This window comes from Tenebrio molitor, unplaced genomic scaffold (assembly GCF_963966145.1).
Source record: "Tenebrio molitor unplaced genomic scaffold, icTenMoli1.1 SCAFFOLD_683, whole genome shotgun sequence".
Lineage (NCBI taxonomy): Eukaryota > Metazoa > Arthropoda > Insecta > Coleoptera > Tenebrionidae > Tenebrio > Tenebrio molitor.
This window is the reverse complement of record NW_027184205.1, coordinates 1-12,172: the sequence shown is the minus strand read 5'-3', so window position 1 is coordinate 12,172 and position 12,172 is coordinate 1. Positions and strand designations below refer to the sequence as shown.

General features: G+C 41.9%; 2 non-coding genes across 2 annotated transcripts; both read right to left on the bottom strand.

The window, feature by feature from the left end:
• Positions 1-651: 651 nt before the first annotated feature.
• LOC138140972 (5S ribosomal RNA) lies at positions 652-771 on the bottom strand. The gene has a single exon (XR_011162874.1). It is a non-coding gene; the product is annotated as a 5S ribosomal RNA (ribosomal RNA).
• A 10,165-nt stretch (positions 772-10,936) lies between these two features.
• Positions 10,937-11,056, bottom strand: LOC138140971 (5S ribosomal RNA). Its single transcript, XR_011162873.1, has one exon. It is a non-coding gene; the product is annotated as a 5S ribosomal RNA (ribosomal RNA).
• Between the last annotated feature and the right edge of the window lie 1,116 nt (positions 11,057-12,172).

Below are 12,172 nucleotides of genomic sequence, written 5' to 3'. Positions count from 1 at the left end.
TAGTTTCGCATGGTTTTTCTCTCTTCTCGTTTTACAATGGTCCAGTGACTAATAAATGAGTGTTGTGTTATGAGTTTGTTCGAGCTCAAAAAAACGTGGTTCGAAATTGTTTAACGTTTAACGAATGGTAAGTTATTCTAGTTTTTATGTTGGTCTTAACGTGTTAGGGGCCAAGAATACAACATTGTCTGTCCATTATAACATAGAACTGATATGTTGAATTCAGATCTCTAATTATTTAAAAACCAAAAAAATAAAGCAGCAGTCAAAGTGGCATGTACGCGTAACCTAATATATATTTTTTTTACATTAAAAGATCGCCGTCTTCCTCGTCGCACTTACGACATTTGCATATGTTATCTTTGTTAAACTCACGGAAGGAATATAATGAACCGGTCACCCGTCCAAGTGCTGACCGCTGCCCGCGTGGCTTACCTTCGGTGATCGAACGACAACCTTTACCGTTTGACGAGTTTTTATTCTGCAATTGTTTACAATTAATCGACAAAAAAAATTGTTTTCTTAATTATCTAGTACTTAAAGCTATGAATCTACATTATACGGGTCTGTGCATGTTTCCGAATACCTGCACGAAAAACAAATCGGTTCGGTGGTTGCTATGGATTTCAAAAAAAAACAAAAAGTGTTGGGGGGCAACGGCACGCGGTGTTCCCAAGCGGTCACCCATCCAAGTACTGACCGCGCCCGACGTTGCTTAACTTCGGTGATCGGACGAGAACCGGTGCTTTTCAACGTGGTATGGCCGTTGCCGTGGTGTTTAGGTGTGATCGTTGGTGTAAAATATATTGCTTTTAACATTCCGATGCACGAATATGAACATCAAAACGCGATGCGTTTCGTTTCCGTATGCACTTACCCTCTGACGACCGACGTCGGACCGAACTAACGGGAAATCCCACAACAACCACCACGTCACGCTCTAACGACAAGAGAGACTACTAGACGGACTGGCGATCTCCCGCGTCGCACATTTTTCGACCGCCGGCGGCGGTGGAAAATCCAGAATTTCACCCCACCTACCGCGCTGCTTGCTCCGACGACGACGAGATTCCCACATTTGGATCGACCGAAATATGTAAGTAATATCAGGAAGTTCCGATTTTCGAGAGGAGACCTGTGTTTCTATTTACCTATCTATAATAATTATCGTTATAATCATCATATCATTATTATTATTATTAACATTATTATTTATTACCATTATTATTATTATTATTATTATTTATCGTCCCTCGGATTCGGCGATCTTCGAAAATCCAAGTTGGACCGTTAGACATTCGAACGCGGTGTGCGTGGCTGACGAGTTGTTATTTTTGGCGTTTTTTCTTCGATCTTCACCCCGACTTCGGACGACGCAGGTCGGACACGAAATTACGAAGAGAGAAAGACGGAAGAAAGGAAGAAAACCTGAAGATCCGTCGAAGAAAATATCGGAAAACTCGTAGGTGCGGCATCGGTCGGACGATGAAGACCGTCTCCTTTCGGATGATCCTCTCGACGGACTTTCGGCCGTCCCGAAGGGTCCGGACGGCAACGGGACCCGTCGTCGACTCGTCCCGTTTCAACTTCCGCCGAAAACGATCGACCTGAACGTCGGAGAGGCGGTTCGCGGCATCCTGTTGTCGGAATTGCCTCGGTTCGAACACCAGGTCCTTTCTGTGCTTCGACCGTTTCGGAAGCGTTTGGCGACGCGAAGATGTCGTAAAATCGAGAAGGTGGCGCGGTATTCCGGGAAGAGATGGACCAATATTTCGGCGAACGAAATATGGATTCCCGGAATCGACGCGTCTACCCCGCACCGCCGACGTAAACCGTCGGTCCCGAATCGAAACCGTGACGACCCGGATTTAGGGCTGGTGGTTGGAGGGGCGTGTACCTGATTCGAAACCCACCGACGTTCCGAGACGAACTTCGCTATCTCCAGGGAAACTTCGGAAACCGAGTTCGGCCAGCTTGATCACACGGTGGCGATGGTGATCGAGGAAAGAGGACGATGCCATCACGCGGGCAACGATTCCGAGGCCTGCAATTTCTTCGACGGCGGACGCGGTGCGCGTTCAGTCTTCCGTCCGCAGTGGCGACTATTTTATAAAGACTTAGAAAATTTTTTTGTTCAATTCTCGTTCACGAGGTGCTCGAAGTGTACGTGTGTGAGCAAGTGTTTTTTCAATAATTATTATTAACTTTTAACGTTTTAACGTGAAAGATGGCCGACGTCGAAAATCAAACAGCATCATCGGTCACCACCGGTTCCGCTGCCACCCCTCAATCCCACGCGAAGAAAGAGAAAAAAGCGAAAAATCCCAGGGCGAAACCGTCCCATCCTCCGACATCCGAGATGGTAAACAACGCCATCAAGGGACTCAAGGAACGCGGAGGATCGTCTCTTCAGGCCATCAAGAAGTTCGTCGCCGCAAATTACAAAGTCGACGCCGAAAAGGTCGCCCCTTTCATCAAGAAATATCTGAAAGGCGCCGTGGCGTCGGGATCTCTGGTTCAGACGAAAGGTAAGGGCGCGTCGGGTTCGTTCAAGCTCGCCTCGTCCACCTCCGGTGGTGCCAAAGTCGCCTCCGCCTCCGACAAGAGGAAACCCGCTTCGTCCGCCGCATCCAAGACGAAAAAATCATCCGCCAAACGTACCGCCGTCGCGACGACTTCCGACAAGGCTTCCTCGAAGACAGCCAAAAAACAAGCCTCCCCCAAAGCGAAGAAGACTGCTGCCGAAAAGAAGAGCGCCGTCGCTGCCTCCGCCGCCGCAGCGAAAGCCAAGAAATCGGCCGCCTCCTCGGCAGAAAAGAAAACTAGAGCCGCCCCGAAACCCCGATCGCCTTCCAAAGCGAAGAAATCTAACAAGGCTGGTCCGACTAAAAAACCCAAAGCACCCAAACCCAAGACAGCCAAAGCCATTCCTGTCAAGGTGAAAAAGGCCGCTTCGCCGAAGAGGAAAAAGTGAGAAACGTGGATGGATACTCGACTCATGTTCGTTCGGCTGTGCCTCGTTCCGACGTCATCATCGTACTACCGGCAACGGGGCACGCACAAATGGCCCTTTTCAGGGCCACACGATAATCTACGACGAAAAAAAGAAATAAAACTATCCTTACGGCGAAACCAAATAAAATAGATAGCATCAGCTGGCAGGTAGGTGATGACAGGATGCAATAAAATTTTACGAACGACCGCAACCCAACCCGAATCGAGAGGACCGACCGATTATTGACATTTTTATTTTATTCATTTCCGGTTGAAGGGCGATATATTTTTTTTTTTGCCTGTAAAGTTTGAGGTTCTGAAAAGAACCGATTTTTTTGTTATAAAATTCGTGTTTCGTGTTGTTCTTCCGAAACACGATGTGGAAAAATTTAAGCGCGTTCACCCCGAATACGTCTGGCAAGTTGGATGTCCTTTGGCATGATGGTTACACGTTTGGCGTGGATGGCGCACAAATTCGTGTCCTCGAACAGACCGACCAAGTAAGCTTCGCTCGCTTCCTGGAGGGCCATCACGGCGGAGCTTTGGAAGCGCAAATCGGTTTTGAAATCCTGAGCGATCTCCCTCACCAAACGTTGAAAGGGAAGCTTGCGGATGAGCAACTCGGTACTTTTCTGGTAACGACGGATCTCACGCAGAGCCACGGTACCAGGTCTGTAACGGTGGGGCTTCTTGACGCCGCCAGTGGCGGGAGCGCTTTTCCTGGCCGCTTTGGTAGCCAGTTGTTTCCTGGGGGCTTTTCCTCCGGTGGACTTGCGTGCGGTCTGCTTGGTCCTGGCCATTTCGAATGAAACGAATGAAAAACAAAACTGACAATTATTAAAATCGACTCTGACGATCGTTAGACGTGCACGCGTCGAAAGGTAAACGGGTACTAAAAATTCCGCCATATTAAATTGTACTTTTATACGTGAACAAAGTCAACGGCTGACTTCGTCGATTGGTCGATGGTGAACCGTTGAATCTATATAAGGCTCCGTTAGTTGAAATTTTGCGGTAGTTGACTTCCTAGGGACGAGGTGTGCAGGTATTTTGTGTCAGTTGAAATAATCTGAAAAGATGACCGGTCGCGGTAAAGGAGGCAAAGGATTGGGAAAAGGAGGAGCGAAGCGTCATCGCAAAGTCCTGCGTGACAACATCCAGGGCATCACGAAACCCGCTATCAGAAGATTGGCTCGTCGTGGCGGCGTGAAACGTATTTCCGGTTTGATCTACGAAGAAACTCGCGGAGTCCTGAAAGTGTTCTTGGAAAATGTCATCCGAGATGCCGTCACCTACACGGAACACGCCAAACGTAAAACCGTGACAGCGATGGACGTCGTCTACGCTTTGAAACGTCAAGGACGCACCCTCTACGGTTTCGGAGGTTAATTTCCTGGCGCTCTTCACCGTTCGAGAAAACCAGAATAAAATATGAAATACAAAATCGGTTCTTTTCAGAACCACAAAATAAAAATAAGAGGAAAAAAAAGAAACATGATGTTCTTTCGAGAAACAACGGACAATTATTACTAACTGACTACCTGATAAATGTACCAAGATCGTAAACACCCCTTGCTTTCCTTTTGGCATTGCAGTCGTAAATGATAATAATACAAAAAGAAAAGATGCATCGGTCATTTTACGAAAAAAAAAAGCTATAGTGGCCCTGAGAAGGGCCGATATTTTGAGTTTTCGCCACGGAGATGGATCGATCGTTCGTTTAAGGTTTCTTCTCGGTTTTTTTGGGTAAAAGTACGGCCTGAATGTTGGGTAAGACACCGCCTTGGGCGATCGTAACTCCGGACAGGAGTTTGTTCAATTCCTCGTCGTTTCTGATGGCCAGCTGCAGATGACGCGGTATAATACGTGTCTTCTTGTTGTCACGGGCAGCGTTTCCTGCCAATTCTAGAACTTCGGCGGCTAAGTACTCCATGACGGCGGCCAAATAGACGGGAGCTCCTGCACCGACGCGTTCCGCGTAATTTCCTTTTCTGAGAAGACGATGTATCCTACCCACCGGAAACTGGAGACCGGCACGGCTCGAACGGGATTTCGCTTTTCCCTTCACTTTACCTCCTTTACCGCGACCTGACATTTTAAGTTCGTTCGTTAGACACCACGAGAAGTAATAAAACTGACGGACGGGACTCGTCGATTGTAAAAGCTGGTAGCTGTGCTTCGAATTTATAGCCTCCGTGATAGGAGAATAGGACGTGACGATTGGTGGGAGCCCGTTTTCAGGTGGGGTTCTGGTGAACACACTACCTATCAGAAAGGTGGTGGTGCAAAGTTAACGCACGCACACGAGTCAGAGCAGTTCGCGAGTTTGTTGAATCGAATTGAATTGAAAAATGCCGCCGAAGACAAGTGGTAAGGCAGCCAAGAAGGCCGGGAAAGCTCAGAAGAACATTTCCAAGAGCGACAAAAAAAAGAAGCGCAGGAGGAAGGAGAGCTATGCCATCTACATCTACAAGGTGTTGAAACAAGTCCATCCCGACACCGGTATCTCTAGTAAGGCTATGAGCATAATGAACAGTTTCGTGAACGACATCTTCGAACGTATCGCCGCTGAAGCTTCCCGTCTGGCACACTACAACAAACGTTCGACGATCACCAGCAGAGAAATTCAAACTGCCGTGCGTCTGTTGTTGCCCGGTGAGTTGGCCAAGCACGCCGTCTCCGAAGGTACCAAAGCCGTCACCAAGTACACCAGTTCGAAATAGATGTTTTTCGTTTTCGACACATTTATAAACGGTTCTTTTCAGAACCACAAAAACTCTCGAACAAAAAAGAAAAAGACGTGAAACAGCGATTTTTAATTAACTTTTATTATGTCATTATTATTATTATTAGGTTTCATGCATTATCGGTATTTTGCACCCATGCCTATCCAACTTGTAGTTATGTGGTTATTGTATTCGAAATAATTTAGTTGATTGAGGTTATGTTATGAATAAATTTCTATTTTGCCAGAATACAACTCTTCGGAAGAAGAAATCAAATAAACAATCGTACATCTGCTGAACAACCTAGTTGATGGTTGATGGATTTGCATTACCCAGCATATAGCCTAAATGTTCATCTTTAGTGAAATTAAAATTACTTAGCTTTTTTAAGAAAGAAAAAATTAGAACGAATTCTCATCGAAAAAACCGCGATTCCTACAAATGATACAGATGGTTTTGTAGTCGCGTATGTTATTGAATACAATGAGCCGACATTTTTCCGACTCTTTGTTTCATCGAAAACGTTGTTGACATTAGCAAGGAACGTTAAGGATTCCCTGAAACAGACAATTTCACTGTTTTGGAATAGCAGTATGTGCAAATGAGAGGACAGAAGACTTTGAAAAAAGGAGTGAACAAAACTGTACTTTAGTACAGAATGTTATGTTTATTTTAATTTCAATTGTTCCTGTTTTAATGAGATTTTTTATGTTCCTAAATCATTTTCTATTTTTTTTTTCATTAGAGAAGAGTTATTGTCGAGTTATTATCTCTACCTAGCATAAAAATTAAAATACTTTGCAACATTACGTTATTATACATTGCATATCTGACATAAAATACTTGCAAAAATTACTTAGCTAATTAATATTACGCATGACAACTCACATTATTTACTTTGCAAAACATTATAGAATACATAACAGATAATTGTGACCCTGTGTATTGTTCATTGGAATTAAAATAAAAAAAACGTGATTTCGTCAATCGCCGTTATTTGCGACTTCAGGCAACTGTCGCTAAGAGCTATTTTTGTTTCTCCGTTCAATTTCCCGATAAAATCGTCGACTTAGTTATTAACTAAGTTCTTCAGTTAGGTGGTATCAACAATACCACAATAGCCATGTTGCCGGAGTTTTTTGATAAAAGACTTGCTAGTTGGAATACAGAAAATATTTACCAAACACCTATTCACGATAATAAACCGGGGCACTATTGTGGGTTTTCGGTTGGTTTTATATTATATTAGGTACTCACCCTTCGTAACGTGTCTCCACGAAAAAACGTCACTTTCACACTAACCACCTTTCGTTTTAACTCTCGCGACGATAACTGAAATGTTGACGCGCGCCGGACAGATTCACGGACATACAACCACCCACCCACCCCGCGCCCCGGTTTCCGTCTGGACTGGTTCTGTCGTCCGAGTGAGTGCCAAAAATTAGCGTTCGTCTATTAAATGATTGTCGGATGATGATTATTGACGGACACTTTTATCGCACCCGATCACACTTTAGTTACTACCTACGTTTAGTATCGACGACGCATCGTTTCGATTATTGAAATTCGAATTGAATTTTTTTTTTTTCTAGTTTTCGACGTAGATTCGCGTGACACAAATATTATGAGCCTTTTTGGATCGATTTCGTGTGCATCACGCCATTTCTACGGGCGAACGTGAATGTGTGATGTTGACGTGATGGAAGCAACGTTTAGGCAATCCGCATTACGTATTACTATCAATTATATTTTAAACGAATGAAAACTTCAATTCAGAAGTGTGATAATCCCGATCCATTCAAGTTTTGTTAATTTTAGATTAAAAATGCGTGAGTATTGTACTATTGCTAACGATGCCAAAACATCGCATATTCAATGTAAAAAGAACAAGAGCAACGGGCCATTAAGTTAATTTAAAAATAACTCGTACCGGATAAGTCGAATACGTATCCAGGGAAAATTTATTAATTTTAAAATTGACCGGCGGAAACAGGTTCTCGCCTCCCACCACTTTTGTGTAGCGGCCGCCAAATCAATTTTGTTTTTATATAATTGATTCAAAAAATTGAAATTCACGCATAGTTATCTGTGCCTGAAGTGGGTCATTTTCATTGCATTGTTAGTAAGATCGAAACCATAGAAACCATACAAAACGCATACGACTATTTCTGTTTTTCATTTCACGCACTGTTTTTTATTAGTTACCTAGCAACATGGTCACTGCATTGAAACTTCAGAGTTCCTTCAAAAATTTGAATTTTTAATTTCAATTTTTTGAATCAATGATTTAATATAAAAATAACTATTGTGGAAAACAGCAAAAAATAAAATAATACCACTAATTGGCGGCTGGTCAGGATAGACCTAACGTTCGAAATTTAGAAAAATATTTTTTTTATTTTAATACTGTTACTTTTCTAATGAAGTGCGAAATAAGTTGTGCCCCATAGCTATCTTTTTTATTTTTCACTACGACAATTACAAAGTGTTGATATTCACAACTTTTCGTGAGCACTTCGATAGAAATGAACAAGAACGCAGGAAAATTCCACACCGAATATTAATATTCTGTCTTGGCCCATGTTTACTTTTATCTACCGCAAAACAAAATGTTCGGATTTGTCAGGGGTATTCTGATTTAAAAAAAGAAGAACATTTGACGAATATTTTAAGTCTCAAACGTTTGGAAAATAATGCAACAACAATTCATAGACTACAAAAAAGCCTATGATTCAGTACCACATTCATGGTTAATTAAAATTCTTAAAATTTATAAAATTAATATTAAATTAAATCACCTTCTTTATATGGATGACATAAAACTTAACAATAACTGAAAATCAATCAATATGTCGTGGTCATTACGAAAATTTAGAATATATAACTAAAGAAGGAGAAATCATTAAAAATTTAAATAAAGGAGAATTTTATAAATATTTAGGTATTAATCAATCAAATCAAATTAAATCTATTCTTTTGGTGTTATAAAATGGTCCAAAACTAATTTAAAGAATATAAATATTCAAACTAGAGTTCTCTTTACAAAATTTTGTAAACATCACCCCAAATCTGCTGTTGAAAGATTTAATTTACCACGCGAAAATGGTGGTAGGGGTTTTTCAAATCTAGAAATTCTACAACACAATCAAATTGCTTCACTAAAAAATTATTTTCTCAATAGAGCTCGTGATATGACACTATAGCAAATATAAAACAAAAGTCTTTACATGGGAGATATTTTAAAGAGCTGAGGGTTTTATATTTGCAATACAAGATCTTGCACCGTTTTGGCTCACAGCGAATATAAAAAACGTCATGATATATTCGCAAAAATTATACACATGAATTTAGCAGTTAAATTCAATTTATTAAAGGATACACAACCACATTACATTTATAAACCAGAAAGTTGTTTAGAAAATGACAATTACAAATTATATTTTGATCGCACAGTTTTAACTGACATTCACATTCAGCATAACAGACCAGACATTATTATTTTAAATAAACAACAAAAGCAAGCATATCTTTTAGATATAGCTGTTCCAAATTCACACAATATAACACAGACATATAATACAAAAATTAATAAATATATTATTATAATTTCAGCAACAGGAATAGTACCGCAATCTCTTTTTAAAAATTTAAAAATTTTGGACTTAGAGAACACATAAAACACAAAAAAGTCAAAATGTGGAGGCGAGACGCCGGTAATTATGTTGATAAGCACTGCACTACTGCCGCCGGGTGGAGGTGGGATACGAAAAGAAGATGCTCTCACTGCTCTCACTCACAATAAGTTCGGAAAAACCGAATTTTATTATCGTATTTAATTGACGTCACAGTTACTTTGGCGAAACAGGAGCTCGCTTTTCGAAGGCATGATGAAAAAGACAGACGAATCAATTTGATATATAAAACCTAACAGGAACGGCTGGTCCATGAGGTCATTTGGGTAATGACCCCCTAAAAAATAAAGGTTTTACCCAACACCAGCCGCGACTGCAATGTACACAAGACTATGACTGCTACATATTATGTTATTTCAACCAAATCAGAAGTACAATAATTTTGAAAAGTAAGTGCAATGTATACTTCTAAATCTATCTAAATTTATTAATATGTAATTTTTTTCAAAACTATCGATCTTTCTTTGAAACATTTTCAATTCACAATTCACTGTTGGAAGCGCTGTACTTTTTAGTATAAATACGTATACGAAAAATTAAAATAATAGTTGAATTAACACATCGTTAAATGTTACGAGGAACATAGTTTTTTGGATTACACAGCAAAATCTTGGAATTTCAGTCCGATATTACTCCATTGAGTCTTTGGACTCACAAATAAATACCTCGAAAAGCCGACAAACATCTGTCTAGAACTTTTCTAGTAACCAGAGGGTATCGTAAACGACCCGTGTTTAGACCTCTTTCGTGAAAGTGACCGACCGCCGGCGCCGCTCGATTTCGTCATAAATCTCAGCCGTACCCCCCACGATAATTGACAAGTCTGTCATACAGCCCTACCATTTAAAACCTTTATTCTCTTCGTTTTAAAAATAGTTTCGCATGGTTTTTCTCTCTTCTCGTTTTACAATGGTCCAGTGACTAATAAATGAGTGTTGTGTTATGAGTTTGTTCGAGCTCAAAAAAACGTGGTTCGAAATTGTTTAACGTTTAACGAATGGTAAGTTATTCTAGTTTTTATGTTGGTCTTAACGTGTTAGGGGCCAAGAATACAACATTGTCTGTCCATTATAACATAGAACTGATATGTTGAATTCAGATCTCTAATTATTTAAAAACCAAAAAAATAAAGCAGCAGTCAAAGTGGCATGTACGCGTAACCTAATATATATTTTTTTTACATTAAAAGATCGCCGTCTTCCTCGTCGCACTTACGACATTTGCATATGTTATCTTTGTTAAACTCACGGAAGGAATATAATGAACCGGTCACCCGTCCAAGTGCTGACCGCTGCCCGCGTGGCTTACCTTCGGTGATCGAACGACAACCTTTACCGTTTGACGAGTTTTTATTCTGCAATTGTTTACAATTAATCGACAAAAAAAATTGTTTTCTTAATTATCTAGTACTTAAAGCTATGAATCTACATTATACGGGTCTGTGCATGTTTCCGAATACCTGCACGAAAAACAAATCGGTTCGGTGGTTGCTATGGATTTCAAAAAAAAACAAAAAGTGTTGGGGGGCAACGGCACGCGGTGTTCCCAAGCGGTCACCCATCCAAGTACTGACCGCGCCCGACGTTGCTTAACTTCGGTGATCGGACGAGAACCGGTGCTTTTCAACGTGGTATGGCCGTTGCCGTGGTGTTTAGGTGTGATCGTTGGTGTAAAATATATTGCTTTTAACATTCCGATGCACGAATATGAACATCAAAACGCGATGCGTTTCGTTTCCGTATGCACTTACCCTCTGACGACCGACGTCGGACCGAACTAACGGGAAATCCCACAACAACCACCACGTCACGCTCTAACGACAAGAGAGACTACTAGACGGACTGGCGATCTCCCGCGTCGCACATTTTTCGACCGCCGGCGGCGGTGGAAAATCCAGAATTTCACCCCACCTACCGCGCTGCTTGCTCCGACGACGACGAGATTCCCACATTTGGATCGACCGAAATATGTAAGTAATATCAGGAAGTTCCGATTTTCGAGAGGAGACCTGTGTTTCTATTTACCTATCTATAATAATTATCGTTATAATCATCATATCATTATTATTATTATTAACATTATTATTTATTACCATTATTATTATTATTATTATTATTTATCGTCCCTCGGATTCGGCGATCTTCGAAAATCCAAGTTGGACCGTTAGACATTCGAACGCGGTGTGCGTGGCTGACGAGTTGTTATTTTTGGCGTTTTTTCTTCGATCTTCACCCCGACTTCGGACGACGCAGGTCGGACACGAAATTACGAAGAGAGAAAGACGGAAGAAAGGAAGAAAACCTGAAGATCCGTCGAAGAAAATATCGGAAAACTCGTAGGTGCGGCATCGGTCGGACGATGAAGACCGTCTCCTTTCGGATGATCCTCTCGACGGACTTTCGGCCGTCCCGAAGGGTCCGGACGGCAACGGGACCCGTCGTCGACTCGTCCCGTTTCAACTTCCGCCGAAAACGATCGACCTGAACGTCGGAGAGGCGGTTCGCGGCATCCTGTTGTCGGAATTGCCTCGGTTCGAACACCAGGTCCTTTCTGTGCTTCGACCGTTTCGGAAGCGTTTGGCGACGCGAAGATGTCGTAAAATCGAGAAGGTGGCGCGGTATTCCGGGAAGAGATGGACCAATATTTCGGCGAACGAAATATGGATTCCCGGAATCGACGCGTCTACCCCGCACCGCCGACGTAAACCGTCGGTCCCGAATCGAAACCGTGACGACCCGGATTTAGGGCTGGTGGTTGGAG